Source organism: Muscardinus avellanarius (assembly GCF_963383645.1).
Source record: "Muscardinus avellanarius genome assembly, chromosome: 7".
In the NCBI taxonomy this organism is placed as follows: domain Eukaryota; kingdom Metazoa; phylum Chordata; class Mammalia; order Rodentia; family Gliridae; genus Muscardinus; species Muscardinus avellanarius.
In genome coordinates, this window is record NC_137793.1 from 112937227 (window position 1) to 112951538 (window position 14312).

Below are 14312 nucleotides of genomic sequence, written 5' to 3' on the forward strand. Positions count from 1 at the left end.
TAAAAGAGGCACCCCTTCTAACATTTCCAGACAGATTGAGAAGAGGCTGCAATTATCTGTGCCCTAGAACACGCCATAAGATTTAGTGTAAAAAATGTTTAAAGTTGCTATTTCTGTCGGCATTCTCACTGTTGTCACCCAAAATACCACAACTTAGAGGAAGATGTATTTGCGCACAGTTTGGGAGGTTTCAGCCCACGGTAGGCCAGGCCATGTCTTTCCAGCTCAGTACATGGCGGCAGAAGGAGACCTAAGGCATCCCTGAGCATATAGTAATCCCCTAGGTCACACCCCAAAGACCTACTTCTTTCAGCCACAGGCCACCTGCCTAAATTATCACCCAGTAAATCCATTACTATAGATTTATTCAAACTGGGCATGGGGCGGCTCAGGCTTGTAATCTCAGTACTTGGGAGGCGGAGACAGGAGGATCTCAGGACCTTGGGCAGCCTTTGGTACTTACTGGAGCATTCTGCAACTTAGACCCTGCTTCAAAATAAAGAATTTTAAAAAAAATAGGACTGAGGGTGTAGCTCGGAGGTAGAATGCTCCTGGGTTCCATCCCCAGTACTGCACACACACACAAAAAAAATAATAATAATAATTGATGAGATTAGAACACTCACGATTCGAGTCTATCACCTCCGAGCTACTATACTATGGCTACTATTTCACACATGAGCTCTTCCAAGGGATAGTCTATTTCAAAAACCCAAAAGTGGTTGTCACTTATTGTTCTTGTGATCTTAAAGGGAAAAAATAATAAGATGCCCAACCATCATCTGTTTTGAAGCCATGAAATGTCCTTATGAACTTTGTAGGTTGAAATAATTGTTATGTTTCTAGGCAACTGAGTGATTTGGCCCACTATAATTTTTAGAAATAAGACAACTGGATGTTTGAGAAATTCTGCAAAGGATGCTGATGTGAAGTATAGAGGAGTTCACCCGAAATTACTTTTTCTGTCAATAATTAGATAAGAATCCCAAGTATTGGTTGATGCTATTCTTGATACAGGGCAATAGAATCCTTTTGTCTCTGTTCTCCCTGCAGGAGGCAAGTATTTACCTTAAGAGCGGTATGAAATGACACTTGACGTGTTGGGCACCCTTTTCCTCCTAACCCACAAACTTGCTCTTCAAGGTAAGGAACAGATGTGCTTCAGCCACTCCTCAGAAGAACGAAGCCATGTTCTTTTAGAATTAGTATGCATATCAAGCCCAGGAAATTATCAAGTTTCCTCTCCTATTTCCTCGTCCTCCCTCCCAAACCCACAAACCCATCCACGTCTCTAATTCATTGTTTAAACTGACACATAGAAAACATACATACTTATGGAGCTCAGTATGACATTTCAGCACGCATGTTCAGTGTATAATGACCACATTAAGGGTAACTGGCATTCCTGTCACCTTGGACACGTATCATTTCTTTGTGTTGGGTATTTTTAAAATTTTCTATACTAGCTAAGATACAATTAATTGCTGTCAATAGTATCCTCCTGAGGAAGGATAGAAGAAATAAAATATAGGTAGAAAAGAGACAGAGATGAATTGGGAAGGAAAGGAAACATAGTTTTAAAATCTGGAAAGGTCATAACCTCTTAACTCCTACAGGATGTTTGTTAGGAAGCCTCATAGATCCCACACCTGTAATCAAAAGATCCATTAGAAGGGACAGGTCAGATACCACCCAGCCACCGCCCACTGATCCCGGAGGTGAAAGTCCAGACCCCCACTCCAGTCATGTCCCCGTCACCTCGTGCTCTAGGACCCTTACAAAGGATGGATCCCAAAGACCTGGGCTCTCGCACGCTCTCGGCCCCTCTTGCTTGTGAGTGGCCGACATTTCCCCTAAGTGTGTACCTTTCTTTACGTCACTTGAATTAAAACTTCTACCTTTATCTCTGACTGGCACGTGTTGAAATTCTCTTCACCACGGAAGCTAAGAACCCACAGAAGTTGTTGTATTTTCCCGTGACAATCCTCCTCTGCTATAGGACTTGACTGTAAACCTGTGACATGAACTGTCCTCTCTCCATCCCCCTCCCCTGACCCTCCCCGACTCCCCACTGCTCTCTACTTCTTTGAGATAATTCATCAACTTCCACATATACACGAAACATTATGTGGTATTTATCTTTCAGTGCCTGACTTACTTCACTCACCATACTGTCCTTCAGGAGTGGTGGCCCTTGAGAGGCTGAGACAGGAGGATCACATTTTGAGGCTAGCCGTAGCAACGTAGCCAGACCCTGTTTCAAGAAACAAAGAGGAATGGGGTGTAGCTCAAAGATTCTTCTTTATGGTTACTATTCCATTGTATACCTATAATTTTTTTTTATCCATTCAGCCGTTGATGGACACCTAAGTTGATCCGCTATCTCAGCTATTGCAAATAGTGCTACCATGCAGATGTCTCTACTACTGAAAATCAAATAGTTCCTTTGATTTATACCCACGGGGGGACTGCTGGATCATATGGTAGTTCTACTTTTAGTCATCTGAGTACGCTTCACACTGTTTTCCATAGTAACTCTTCTAATTTACATTCCTACCAAAAGTCTATGACAGGTTTGCTTTCTCCAGATCCTTACCAGTGTATATTTTTGTGATTTTGTTAATCGCTATTTTAACTGGTATAAGATGCTGTATTATTGTGGTTTTCGTGTACATTTCCCCGATGAGTAGTAATATTGAGCATCTTTTATATACTTGTTGGCCACTTGTATATCCTCTTTTTGAGAAATGTCTGTTCAGGTCTTTCACTCATATTTCAGTTGGTTTGTTTTGATGTTGTTTTGTGTTTTGCTCTTGACTACTTTATATGTTCTGGAAATGAGTCACTTTCAGATAAATAGTTGGCAAATATTTTCTCCCATTCTGCAGTTTGTCTCATTGTCCTATTCACTGTCTCCTTTGCTGTACAAGAGCTTTATCTTTTGATGTAATTTCATATGTCCATTTTTGTTTTTACTGTGCCTGTACTTTTAGTGTCATATCTAAAAAAAACCTCTTTGCCTAGACCAGTGTCCCTCTATGTGCCTTTCAATATTTTAACCAATAGTTTTTTGGGGTTTTTTTTTTCAGCACTGGGGATGGAACCTAGGGGCATTCTACCTCCAAGCTACACCCCCAGCCCTATTTTTTATTCTTTAATTTGAAACAGGGCCTCACTGAGTTGCGAAGAGCCTCACTAAGTAGCTGAGGCTGTCCACAAACTGTGATCCTCCTGTCTCAGCCTCCCGAATGCTGGGATGACAAGGGTGTGCCACCACGCCCAGCTCTATCCAGTAGTTTTAAGTCCTTTTTTAAAATTATTTTATTGGTGTCTTGCAATGATACATCATAGTCACATTCAACATGTCCAAAACATATAAGCACCCAACTTTGTGTATCTCCCTCCACATCTTACCCTGCCCCACTCCCTCCCTATACAAGTTAGCGAGGTTCGTAGTAATACTTCCACGTATTGTCATAGTGTTATTGTTTCCTACGCCAGTCCTCCCCTCCCCCACCAACTCTCTTCCAACCCCCCTTCAACCATCCTATAGATCTTTCTCTGCATTATATAAAGTCCCTTATGCTTCCTGTTCTCTCTCTAGCTTCCACAAAGGAGACAAAACATACCACCCTTGACTTTCCGAGACTGACTAATCTCACTTAACATAATATTCTCCAGTTCCATCTATTTTCCTGAAAATAACACAATTCTGTTCTTCCTTATGGCCAGTAAAATTCCATTGTGTGTCTCTGCCACAGTTTCTTTATCCATTCAACTGCTGACCGGCGTATGGGCTGGTTGTGAATTATGGCTGTGCATGTATCCCTATAGTTTCTGACTTTTGGTCTTTAGGAAAGATACCGACGACAAGTCTTTGGCCCACTTTGAATAACCCAGTTCCCTTCTTTTCCAAGTCCCTGCAGTGATCTTTTGGAATATACAACTAGTAGGTAGATATTTTTTCCTTATTTCTTTCCTTCTTTTGTCCTTTCCCCTGGAACATGAGGAGTTTCATTGTTGTTTACAGTTATAGTTTTATCAATACCCCTGTGGGAGGGCTGACATTCAACGACATATTATTCAGTTATTCGCTTTCACTATTTTAATCAGTAAATATCCTTTCCTTGCTTTCCTGCCTTCATGTCCTTGGTTCCATGTTAAGGTCTGATCTTTCAGTTCTTTTTTTTTTTTTTTTTATCTTTCCCTGGGTGCTTTATAACTTCAGTTCTCACCTGTACTGTTGGCTCCCGGGTCTCCACCTCTCCCTGAGTTATAACTGGAAATATCTCTTAGCTATTCCTCTATAATTTGCAATCTCACTTGCATAAAGTAAAATTCATCTTCCCTGTAAATGAGTTTCTGTATTTCTATCATCATAATTTCTTTCTTGCTCTAAGATGCTTACAGTGAGAACAAGGGAAGTCTCACTGACTTGACCTTCATAGAATGAGTAGATCTTTTTCTACGGGGCTCTTAAATAAATGGGAAAAATAAGAATAAAAATCATGTCATAACTCAATAGATAAATGTTATAAAAATGAGTAAGAATTATATAAAACAACTTTAATATAGCTACATACCACCATACTTCAGAATATGACATTTGCCAGAAGTGTAGAAAAATCAAAGCATGGATAATCTTTAAGGCCCAGACTAAGTAACCGCCGTCCTCCACCTCTTAACTATTACAAAGACTGTAGTTGGTAGCATCTGCACACGTGTTTGGTTGTCTCAACTGGAGAAATACATGCCTTAGGTATGTAGAGGGTAGACGCCAGTAGTGCTGCTCTACATCCTGTGGCATATAAGGCAGTTGTCCACCAAACAGAAACGAAAAACATTTGGCCCCAAAAGTCAAAAGTGTAGCCGGGGATGGTGGCGCACGCTTGTAATCCCTGCGCTTGGGAGGTGGAGACAGGAGGATCGCGCAGGTTCGTAGCCAGCCTTGCTGGCTTAGGAGACCCTGTTTCCAAATAAAAATATATAAAAAAAAATAGGTCTGGGAGTGTAGCCTGGAAGTAGAAGGGTTTCCAGGAACCCCAGTACCACCAATAAATAAATAAATAAATAAAAATGCCAAGATTAAAGGTCAGCTATAACAGAATCTCTCAATTCAATTAAATCTCTAACCACTGACCACACACATGATATCTTGTGTTCCCGGCAGCTCCCTGGGTTATTTTAAAAGTCACACAGGGCTGAACCACTGGCCCATTCCTAAAGGGTTAACTACACCCAAGTCCCTTCCCAATAACAACCAGAAACCCTTTGCTGATGGCGAAAGGAAGGAGCAGATCTCAGAAGCAGAACCTGCTGCCCCTTCCTTGTCCTTTATCTCACATCTTAATCATGTTTAAGGAGCCAGAGAAAAGAACTCTCTGTCCGGTTCTAAGTGCTGGTACTTGACGAGCATGTTTTAACATAATTTGATGTCATGGAAAAATGATCTGTCCTTTCAATATTACAAAGCGCTGAGATAGTGTGAGAAAGATCTTAGAAAGTGATAGCTATTGCCCAGTGACATGAGGTACTTCCAAAGCAAAAGTCAGATAGAACAGAAATTTCCTGGGAAATTAGTGGGGGGGGAATCACAGGGAATCGAGAAGAGAATCATAGAAAATGTCGCTATATCAATCAGCACTGAAAATATTAGCTACATACAAATACAGTACAAACAAATTTTTTTTTTTTTACTGTTTTCTCTGGCTCGTTTTTTTTACGGACATGTAGATATTTGACAAGAATAGCATATGCTATTTTATTTAGAGACTCCCTTCCTTGAACAACTCTAAATTACTTTGGCATTATAAACTCAGTCCTTTATGGACAGAAGCATCACAAAGGACCGTGCTGGCCTGTACAGTTCTGTTTAGACTGCAAATAGCAAAAGGTAATATTTGTGCCTTACGAATTGTACTTTGTAGCTGGGCGTGGTGGCACATACCTGTAATCCCAGCCAGTCCGGAGGCTGAGGCAGGCAGATCACAAGTTGGAGGTCATCCTGGGCAGTTTAGCAAGACCCCATCTCAAAATAAAATAAAAAGATCTAGGAGTATAGCTTAAAGGTAGGGTACTCCTGAGTTCAATCCCTATTACAACAAAAAAGAAAGAAAAAAGCCCTTTTTAAAAAAAAAAAAATCTGAGCTGGGCGTGGTGGCGCACGCTTTTAATCCCCACGCTTGGGAGGTGGAGACGGGAGGATCCCGCAGGTTTGAAGCCAGCCGTGCTGACTTAAGAGACCCTGTTTCCAAAAAAATATATAAAAAATAGGTCTGGGAGTGTAACCCGGAGGTAGAAGGGCTTCCAGAAACCCCAGTACCACCAAAAAAATAAATCTGTAATTCCAAATTTAATCTTCTATCACGTGGTTAACATATGAGTATTTTTATTTATTTATTTATTTATTTATTTATTTATTTATTGTGATACTGGAAATGGAACCCAGGGGCATTCTACCTAGAAGCTACACCCCCAGCCCTATTTTTTATTTTTTATTTTGAAACAGAGTTTCACTGAGTGGCATAGGGCCTCACTAAGTAGTAGGTGAGGCTGTCCTTGAACCACAATCCTCCTGTCTCAGCCTCCCAACTGCTGGGATTACAAGCATGAGCTGCCACGTCAGGCATAGCATATGAATATTTTGAAGATATGTGAGTTTATTTATTTTGTGTGTGTATGTGGTACTGGGGGTGGAACCCAGGGGCTTTCTACCTTCAGGCTATACTCCCAGACCTATTTTATACTTTATTTGGAAACAAATTCTAAGTTGCTGGAGCCTCACTAAGTAGCTGAGGCTGCCTTCAAATCTGCGTGATCCTCCTGTCTCAGCCTCCCAAGCACTGGGATCACAAGTGTGCGCCACCATTCCCGGCTGATATGTGAGCTTAGTAAACTGGAACCAACCAGAGAAAAGGGATGATTACCTGAATGTGATGGAGAGGAAGAAGTCAAAGATGGCTCCAGTTCCCAAGAGGTGTGTGTCATCACATGAATGGGGAAGTCAGGAGCCACGTGTGTCTCAGTTCATGTTGTGCTGCTCTAACACATAACACGGCACAACACCGGCTATTTTTATAAATTAAAGAGATTTAGGACAGGCGCAGTAACACATACTTGTAATCCCAAAAGGAGGGTCACAGTTTCACTGCTACCCTAGCTGGGGGTGTAGTTCAGAGGTAGAATGTCTCTGTGTTCCACCCCATGTCCAAAAATTTATTTAATTAATTAAAGATTTAATTTTTACAGTTGTGGAAGCTGAGCTGTCTAAGATGAAGGGGCCATATCTGGGGAGGGTCTTCTTGGTCTGTCATAACGTGGCGGAAGGAATGATGTGGCAGGAGAGAGAGAAGAAGGGGGGGAGGCACTAAACTCATCCCTTTACCAGGAACCCACTTTTGCAATAATGGCATTAATCCATGTGGGCAGTGTCTCGTGAAATCACCTTTAAAGATCCCATACCTCACCACTCTGATAGAGGGCTAATATCCAGAATATACAAAGAGCTCAAAAGACTCTACACTAGCAAAACATATAACCCAATTAAGAAATAGGCAACTGAACTGAATAAACATTTCACGAAAGAAGGGATACAAATGGCCAATAGATACATGAAAAAATGTTCAACATCACTAGCCATCAGGGAGATGCGAATCAAAACTACACTGAGATTCCATCTAAACCCAATCAGAGTGGCAAGCATAAAGAAGTCAAATAGCAACAAATGTTGGTGAGGATGTGGGGAGGGGACATAGGCTCTCTTCTACACGGGTGGTAGGAGAGCAAACTAGTTCAGCTGCTGTGGAGATCAGTGTGGAGACTCCTGAGAAAACTGGGAACGGATCCACCATATGATCCAGCTCTACCACTCCTGGGTATCTTTCCAAAGGGGTTGAAATCAGAGAAATGCAGTAACACATGCATACCCACGTTCGTAGCAGCACGATTTGTAATAGCCAAAATATGGAAGCAACCCAGGTCCCCATCAACAGATGAATGAATTACAAAATTATGGGACATACACACAATGGAATTCTACTCAGCAATAAAGAACAAAATCATGTCATTTACAATGAGATGGAGAGACCTGAAAGACATTGTGTGAAATGAAACCAGCCAAGCACAGAGAGAAGGGACATATGTTTCCTCTCATATGCTCAAGCTAAGGAGTATTAGGGACACCAGAGGGACTCCAGACAATGGAGGGGAAACCTCAGCAAAGCCAGAAAGGAGGGGTAGGAGAGGCTGAGGTTAATCAATGAAAAAGCTACATTCGAATATGTGTATACATGTGAATAGAACACTGTTAACCTGGACACTCAGTATTGGGAGGGAGGGAAAGAGGGAAGCTGGGGGGGGGCACCGAGCACTGTGGGACGATCTGCCGCCGTCAACACAATCCACTTTAGGATGTGAGACTACAGGGCACCAATAAAATAAATTATTAAAAAAGATCCCATACCTCAACCCTGTTGTACTGGGGATTCAGTTTCTAACACACAGACTTCAGCTTCTAACACAGGACCCATTCCAACCATAGCACCAGGCTTACAGGGAAGATGAGTTTGTTTTGGGGAGTACAGCATCGAGTTCACGTTTCTGAAAGCAGTGCCTACAAAGACTACAAATGCAAGATTCCAAATAGGGAGAGAAACGTAGCAATTAAAAGCCACACGCGGGCGATTCTAAGTGTGTGTCCCTCGGTGCCTACTATAGAATGCGCTCAGATCAAGTTTTCTTAAACATTTCCTTCATCGTGTCCTTTCCTATCACGTCCTTTCCTTGATGAAAAAAAAAAAAAATCTCCTGTGTGTCTTAAACATTTGTCGATTGAAGTCCTGCCTCCTTGGCCCAGCCCTGTGCCCTCCAGCATCCAGCCCAGGTGATGGTTCAAGCTTTATGCCCAGTCTTTTCCCTTCGTAACTCAAGCTTCTCAACAGAACACACTGCTTGCCATGTCCTGAAATATCGGTGTCCTTGTGACATTATTTAGAGTCAGTTTTCATGGGTTTATGTTCCGTCTCCTCAAGCGGTATAGGAATTCCTTATGTGCAAGGCCATGTGTTTTATATTTAACACAAAGACATTTTTTTTATTACAGGGGCCCAAGAAATGATTTTTTAATTAATTATTGGATTTGTCTAATCATACTGAATTATAATCTGCTCTATAATTTAGATTTCTAGGACCAACAAGTCCCTTAGATGGGACAGCTTTGGGCCATTTACTAGTCTCGAGCTCCTAAGGAGCTATCTCTTTGTCTACAAATTGAGAGATTAGCTTTTTTTTTTTTCTCCCCGAAATTAGCTTTTTAAGCATAACATTGTTTGATTTGAGTCTGACTGGTTTTTTCTGGGTTCCGGTTACTCCTGTGTAATCTGGAGAAATACGATATTCAACAAATATTTATTGAGCCTTTTTTATGAAAGGTGACAACGAGACAGGTTTTTACCTCTGGGAAACTTACATGTCCTAGTGGGGACTTTCCTCTTTTTTCCATATTGCTCTCTTTTAGTAGTCTAGTGAAGCCCAAGAACCCCTCAGAATGTTTATAAAAGTATAAAATAAAATGATATAGGTTACAAAGGGAGCCAGTTTTGCTGGAATGCAGTTATCAAAATATTACAAAGAAAATGTGTGAAATAGTAGTTGTGCCTTTTCATTAATGCATAACTTACAGGATCTAGAAGCAAATTTAGTATCTTCAGTTATTCTAAAGGAGTGATGAGTATAAAATATATTTAAGGATGTTTACAATATGCTTAATGTGATAAAAAAAATCCTTTCAATTAGTAACAATGTTATAGATACAGCTAGTGCTACCACAATTTACCGCCTACCTTCAAAGTAAAATGAAGTTCTGAGTTTCAGAGAAAGGTTTATAAATATAAAGATGTAATCATTTTAGGCAGTTTCATGGACCAGTAAGTTGGACACGTAGATCCCAGATTAAAAATCTCTGCACTAGACCAATGTTTTTAAAACTATGAGTCAGAATTTATTAGGGCCCCAAGACACCAGTTTTGAGTGAGTCCAGTAACACTTAAAAAGTGAAATGCAATCATTCAAAAAATACCAAAGTAGGTCTTGGTAAGAGGAAGTTTCTATTGTTTTCTGGTTCTCTCGGTGGTGGTGGTGGTGTGTGTGTGTGTGTGCGCGTGCGTGCGTGTGTGCTATTACATATGTACATGCAACTGGGTTGCAAATGTAAAATCTACATGTGATGCCAATCTGAATATCCTGTATGGGGAAGGAGAGGGACCGGGGGAGCCCGCCAAGTGCTGTGTGCACGTAAGTCACTGTCACTCTGAACGACATTACGCGAGCCTACAATATATGAAAGATATTCTATAAAAATGCCGATCGCACTCAAAATCATCTCAAATGGCTCCATTAAGAGAAACGAGACACACACGACAGATGGAGCGAGTACCAGCAATGAGAGAAATAGTGGATGGCCTAAGGTTTAGAAAAAAAGGACATTACTTTCTTTTTGAGAAAACTATCAAGGAAAATTGAAAGGTGGGGGTCTTGTTGAGGTGGGCCTGGAACAATAAATAGTATTTTCAAAAAGATATGAGGAAAAGGTTTCTCGAGTACAGGGAACAGTAAATCCTAGAATCTCATTCAAAACCACCTTAATAATCCATACCATGTGCCTTCTGATCTGGATTGCCTGGTACTTATTTGGTATTCGGTGTTTAAAATAAACAGTGTGTTCTGTTCAAGCAAACGAGGTATTTACTAAGCACTCACATAAAGGTCAGTGAGTAGGGAAGACTGAGGTCATGGGAAGACTTCAGAGTCCTAGAGATCTCATCATGTATGAAGCAGGGCACTGGAGAACATTAAAATAGCCACATGTACAAGGACAAAATGATCACAGTGAGCTAAAAATAACTAAGTTGGGATAAAGATGAGATGTTCATTGAACACACGAACAATCACTTTTACTCACAGAACCCATAACAGGAAAGTGGTTTTTGGTTTGTTGTTTTGTTTTGTTTTTTTGCAGGTCTGGGGATGGAACCCAGGGGCAGTCTACCTCCGAGCTACACTCCCAGCCCTATTTTTGATTCTTTATTTTGAAACAGGGTCTCACTGAGTTGCAAAGGGCCTCACAAGTAGCTGAGGCCATCTGCCAACTCCAATACTGCAATCCTCCTGTCTCAGTCTTCCAAATGCTGGGGTTACAAGTGTGCACCACCACGCAGGCTCTTTTTGTTTGTTTGTTTGTTTGTTTTGTTTTCTTAATAAATAAAAAGTTGGGCGATCAGGTCAGGAAGCAGTAGGAACCAAAGAAGCCTTAACGCTGGAAAGCAGGTGTCAGATGACACTGGAGTGACCATGTGTTGGTGTGATGAGCCTGGTTTACCCCTATTAGTAGTCCCGGCCCAAGTAATATGCCAACATTTACCCTCATGTGTTCTGGTCCACACAACAAATAATATGGTCATCCTCAATATATCAGTCACAGGAGAACCTAACCCTAATTCAGCAATGGGAGATGGCAAAAAGTGACGCACAGTGTGACTCAGGATCCTATAAAGCTTCTTCAGGAAAGAGTGGTACCAAGAGCCAGGCACGGTGGTGCCTGCCTATAATCCAGGTACCTGGGAGGCTGAAATGTGAAGATCGTGGGGTGCAGGTCGAGGCTGAACTCAGCAATTTAGCAAGAGCCTGTTTCATAATAAAAAAGGGCTAGGGTGTAGGTCAGAGGTAGAAGGCCCCTGGGTTAGCGCACACGCACACACACACACACACACACACACACACACACACACACGGGCACATGCACATCGCCAAATAACTTGGCAGTAGAATTAAAAGTCTTGTGTCTTGTGTTTGGTACTAGTGGTGGTAAGAAGGGATTTTAAGATAAGAATCAGGTATCCTCCCCTTCTATACTGGGATTGGTGGCTGCAACCCCACCCCCAACCCAGCAAAAGATTACAGCTTTATCATCAAGGGAAAGGGAAGGCCTGGATTTAGGAACACCAAGCAGGGTTCAAGGTGGGACTACCTCCCCAAAATAACAGCACTTTTGTGATAACTGGGGAAATTCAAATAAAGATGGGGCATTAAATCATAAAATTATTGTTATTTTTCTCATATTTGATACCATATATGGATATATATAGAATGGCCTCAATTTGAGGAGATATATGCTGGAATATTTGATGATCCCCAGTACCCCCCCACAGAAAAAATCCAAAGAGGAAGAGAAAAAATAAAGCCAACTCTTAACTACTATTGAATCTAAGTGGATGGCTTACAGGTAGCCACTGAACTATTATTTCTACTTTTATGTATGTTTGAACATTTTGTTTGGTTTTGGTTTTGGTTTTGTGGCACTGGGGTATTCTACCTCTGAGCTACACCCCAACCCTATTTTATTTTTCTTTTAAAACAGGGTATAAGTTAATGAAAGTCTCACTGTTCACTGAGGCTGTCCTTGAACCTGTGATCCTCCTATCTCAGCCTCCCAAGTACTGGGATTATAAGCATGCTCCACTACATCTAGCTAATGAACATTTTATACTAGCAAGTGGAAGGGAGGAATGAACAAACACATATTTGGTACCAAGAGTCCAGCCATCTGTAGAGATTGGCATTGGCAACCAATTTCTTTGTTGAGGTAGAAGACCAAAGAGTCTTCTCTGGGAAGTCTTTTCATTCCAAGAGAAAACAAAAACTTTTCCCAACCAGTTCACCCTATAGGCAAGGTTATGTTCAAGTCCCAGGCATGAGCTTAGAGTATCCATTTTAGCATTTTAGTGCCTCACTCTTGAAAAGGATCCTGTAATTAATGATTTCTGGGCACAAGGAAATGTTCTAAAATGAAAGAAAGGGACAAAGACACAGAAAACAAAAACTTGGAGAAAAAAAGACTATAAAATAAGAAGACAATTTAAAACAAACAAAAAAATCCAACTCTACCAGATATTACCACCGTAAAATTGGAGAAGAATATTACAAGTAAACAACATGTCAAGCTGGGCGTGGTGGCACACGGTTATAATTTAAGCACTTGGGAGGTCGAGACAGGAAGATCATAGATTCAAAGCCAGCCTCAGCAATTTAGCGAAGCTGTCAGCCACTTAGCAAGACCCTGTCTCAAAATAAAAAATAAAATAGGGCTGGGGATGTAGCTGGGAGGTAGAATGCCCCTGGGTTCAATCTCCAACACCACAAAAAAATAGAGAGAAAGAGAGACAGACAGACAGACAGACAGACAGACAGACAGGAACCTGTCAAGAAAAATCAGATGACAAAAATATTTTCACAAAGATCTCTCATAAAGGTATGAAAGTAAAAAATAAAAAATAAACTCAACAGAAGAATTAGAAAATAAGTAGAATAAATCATCTAAGAGTAAACGAGAAGACAGAACAAATTCAGGAGGTCCAGAGTACAAAGAATAGAAGGAAAAGCCAGGAAACAGAGATGAGATGAATGGGTTTCAGACATTTGCCTACAGATGAAGGATATGAGCTTCCAAATTCAAAGTGCTCAGCACAAGGGGTAAAAACTGGCAGCCCCTGAGGCTCATCATGGTTAAAACTGAAGACACTGGAAGCCCAGAGATGTTCAAAGAAGTAGAGTTAGGAGAAAAAGTTAAGACTAACCACACAGGAAACTGAAAGACAGTGGAGCGATATCTCCCAAACACTGAAGGAAGATGATTTCTAAGCAAGAACTCTACGCTCAAATTATCAGTCACATATCAAGGAGCATAAAATCATCGACAGACAGGTGAGACCTTGAGAAATGTATCTGCCGCGTGTCATTTCTCATGAAAGGAGATTTTGTTCTACCAAACAGAAAGACAAAGGATATAGGAAATAAGAATTCAACACAGAGGACAGAGGGAATCCAGAGCGTAGACCGAAGGGAGAGCCCAGCCTGGCAGCTGAGACCAGGCATCCAGGTCACCAGGCCCAAGGGAGCAGGTGAGAGGCGCTGGAGGGACCGCTGCAGGAAGACAGCATTGGTAGAACACCCACTGCATCAAGCATCTGGAGAGCAATTTAGAGAATTGGGAATTTAGTAGAATTAGTGAAAAGCAGTGTCTTAGTTTGAGCTGCTCTAGCAAAATGCCACTAACTGGGCAGCTCGTGAGCTGCAGAATTTTTTTCCTCACAGTTCTGGATGGTGGGAAATGCAAGACAAAGGAAGAGAGATTCACTTCTAGCGAGGGGACTGGATTATAACTCAGTGGCAAAGCTCTCGCAGCAAGCACAATGCCCTGCGTTTGATCCCCAGTATGAAACAAACAACAAAAAAAGGCAAGCGAAAAATAATAATTCTGG